The sequence below is a fragment of the Grammomys surdaster genome, unplaced genomic scaffold (assembly GCF_004785775.1).
Source record: "Grammomys surdaster isolate TR1022 unplaced genomic scaffold, NIH_TR_1.0 61, whole genome shotgun sequence".
NCBI lineage: Eukaryota > Metazoa > Chordata > Mammalia > Rodentia > Muridae > Grammomys > Grammomys surdaster.
In genome coordinates this window covers 5316673-5320759 of record NW_021604563.1, presented here as the reverse complement: position 1 = coordinate 5320759, position 4087 = coordinate 5316673, and positions in this window count along the sequence as shown.

The following is a 4087-nucleotide window of genomic DNA, read 5'->3' as shown; positions in this document are numbered from 1 at the left end:
CTCATACAATAATAGTGGGGGATTTCAACACCCCACTCTCAGCAATGGACAGATCATGGAAACAGAAAATAAACTGAGACACTTTGATATTAACAGAAGTTATGAACCAAATGGACTTAACAGACATCTATAGAACATTTCATCCTAAAACAAAAGAATATACCTTTTTCTCAGCACCTCATGGTACCTTCTCCAAAATAGATCATATAATTGGTCACAAAGCAGGCCTCTACAGATACAAAAAGATTGAAATAATCCCTTGCATCTTATCAGATCACCACGGAATAAGACTGGTCTTTAATAATGAAAAAACCAATGAAAAATCCACGTGCACATGGAAACTGAACAACTCTCTACTCAATGATGACTTGGTCAAGGAAGAAATAAAGAAAGAAATTAAAGACTTTTTAGAATTCGATGAAAATGAGGACAGATCATACCAAAATTTGTGGGACTCCATGAAGGCAGTGCTAAGAGGAAAACTCATAGCTCTAAGTGCCTACAAAAAGAAACTGGAAAGAGCACACACTAACAAATTGACTGCACAACTAAAAGCTCTAGAACAAAAAGAAGCAAATACACCCAGGAGGAGTAGAAGGCAGGAAATAATCAAACTCAGGGCTTAAATCAACCAAATAGAAACAGAAAGAACAATACAAAATATCAATAAAACCAGGTGCTGGTTCTTTGAGAAAATCAATAAGATAGATAAACCATTAGCCAGATTAACCAGAGGGCACAGAGACAGCATCCAAATTAATAAAATCAGAACTGAAAAGGGAGACATAACAACAGAAACTGAAGAAATTAAAAAAATCATCAGATCCTACTACAAAGGCCTATACTCAACAAAACTGGAAAACCTGGAAGAAATGGACAATTTCCTAGACAGATACCAGGTCCCAAAGTTAAACCAGGAGCAGATAAACCATCTAAATTGTCCCATAACCCCTAGGGAAATAGCAGCAGTCATTAAAAGTCTCCCCACTAAAAAAAGCCCAGGACCAGATGGTTTTAGTGCTGAATTTTATCAGACCTTCAAGGAAGACCTAATACCAATTCTCTTCAAACTATTCCACAAAATAGAAACAGAAGGAACACTACCCAATTCGTTCTATGAAGCTACAATTACACTCATACCCAAACCCCACAAAGACACTAGAAAGAAAGAGAACTTCAGACCAATCTCCCTTATGAACATCAATGCAAAAATACTCAATAAAATTCTAGCAAACCGAATCCAAGACCACATCAAAACAATCATCCATCATGATCAAGTAGGTTTTATCCCAGGAATGCAGGGATGGTTCAATATTCGGAAATCCATCAATGTAATCCACTATATAAACAAACTTAAAGAAAAAAACCACATGATCATCTCACTAGATGCTGAGAAAGCATTTGACAAAATTCAACATCCCTTCATGATAAAAGTCTTGGAAAGATCAGGAATTCAAGGCCCCTACCTAAACATAGTAAAAGCAATTTACAGCAAACCAGTAGCCAACATCAAGCTAAATGGAGAGAAACTTGAAGCAATCCCACTAAGATCAGGGACTAGACAAGGCTGCCCACTCTCCCCCTACCTATTCAATATAGTACTGGAAGTCCTAGCCAGAGCAATTAGACAACAAAAAGAAGTCAAAGGGATACAAATAGGAAAGGAAGAAGTCAAAATATCGCTATTTGCAGATGATATGATAGTATACTTAAGTGACCCCCAAACTTCCACCAGAGAACTCCTAAACCTGATAAACAACTTCAGCAAAGTGGCTGGTTATAAAATCAACTCAAACAAATCAGTAGCCTTCCTCTACATGAAAGATAAACAGACTGAAAAAGAAATTAGGGAAATGACACCCTTCACAATAGTTGCAAATAATATAAAATACCTTGGTGTGAATCTAACCAAGCAAGTGAAAGACCTGTCCTACAAGGACTTCAAGTCTCTGAAGAAAGAAATCGAAGATCTCAGAAGATGGAAAAATCTCCCATGCTCATGAATTGGCAGGATTAATATAATAAAAATGGCCATCTTGCCAAAAGCAATCTACAGATTCAATGCAATCCCCATTAAAATCCCAACTCAATTCTTCACAGAGTTAGAAAAGGAAATTCTCAAATTGATATGGAATAACAAAACACCCAGGATAGCAAAAACTATTCTCAACAATAAAAGAACTTCTGGAGGAATCACCATCCCTGACCTCAAGCTGTACTACAGAGCAATAGTGATAAAAACTACCTGGTATTGGTACAGAGACAGGCAGGAAGATCAATGGAATAGAATTGAAGACCCAGAAATGAACCCACACTCCTATGGTCACTTGATCTTTGACAAAGGAGCTAAAACTGTCCAGTGGAAAAAGGACAGCATTTTCAACAAATGGTGCTGGTTCAACTGGAGGACAACATGTAGAAGAATGAAAATTGATCCATTCTTATCCCCTTGTACAAAGCTCAAGTCTAAGTGGATAAAGGACCTCCACATAAAGCCAGATACACTGATACTAATAGAGAAGGTGGGGAAATGCCTCGAATACTTGGGCACAGGGGAAAAGTTCCTGAACAGAACTCCAATGGCATATGCTCTAAGATCAAGAATTGACAAATGGGACTTCATAAAATTGCAAAGTTTCTGTAAGGCAAAGGACACTGCCAATAGGACAAAACGACAACCAACAAATTGGGAAAAGATCTTTACCAATCCTTCATCTGATAAAGGGCTAATATCCAATATATACAAAGAACTCAAGAAATTAGACTCCAGACAACCAAATTACCCTATTAAAAAATGGGGTATAGAGCTTAACAAAGAATTTTCAACAGAAGAAACTTGAATGGCCGAGAATCACCTAAAGAAATGCTTGGCATCCTTAGTTGTCAGGGAAATGCAAATCAAAACATCCCTGAGATTCCATCTCACACCAGTCAGAATGGCTAAGATTAAAAACTCAGGTGATAGTAGATGCTGGCGAGGGTGTGGAGAAAGAGAAACACTCCTCCATTGTTGGTGGGACTGCAAGATGGTGCAACCACTTTGGAAATCAGTCTGGCGGTTCCTCAGAAAATTGGACATAGCATTACCTGAGGATCCAGTTATACCACTCCTAGGCATATACCCAGAAGATGCTCGAACATATAACAAGGACATATGCTCATCTATGTTCATAGCAGACTTATTTATAATAGCCAGAAGCTGGAAAGAACCCAGATGTCCTTCAACTGATGAATGGATTAAAAAAATGTGGTATATTTACACAATGGAGTATTACTCAGCTATTAAAAACAATGAATTCGAGAGGTTCCTAGGTAAATGGATTGAACTAGAAATCATCATCCTGAGTGAGGTAAGCCAATCACAAAAGAACACACATGGTATTCACTCACTGATTATTCAATATTAGCCCAGAACCTTGAAATGCCCAAGATGCAACTCACAGGCCACATGAAGCTCATAAAGAAGGAAGACCAAGTGGGGGTGATTCGGTCCTTCTTAGAAGGAACAAGAAAATACTCGTGGGAGCAAATATGGAGACAAAGTGAGGGACAGAAACTGAAGGAGGGGCCATCTGAAGACCATTCCACCTGAGTATCCATCCCATGTGCAGTCACCAAAGGTAGATGCTGATGTGGAAGTCAGGAAATGCATGCTGATAAGAGCCTGATATGGATGTCTCCTCAGAGGTCTTCAAGAGTCTTACATATTCAGAGGCAGATGCTCACAACTAGCCATTGAACTGATAATGGGGTTCTCAATGGAGGAGTTAGAGTGAAGACTGAAGGAGCTGAAAGGGTTTATGGCACCATGAGGAGAGCAACAATACCAATCAACCACAGCTGCCAGGGTCTAAACCACCATCCTGGGATCACCTAGGTAGGGATCCATGGCTTCAGCTGTATATGAAGAGTGTAGGGCCCTGGTGGGCATAGGTAGAAGAAGAGATCCTTGGCCTCATGAAGGCTGGATGCCCCAGGGGTAGGAATTTTTAGGGTGGGGAGGTGGGAGTGGGGGGGTAGATAGAGGTTACATCCACAGAGAAGAAGGATGAGGGGTGAGGGGATAGGGGCTTCCTGGGTGGGTGGG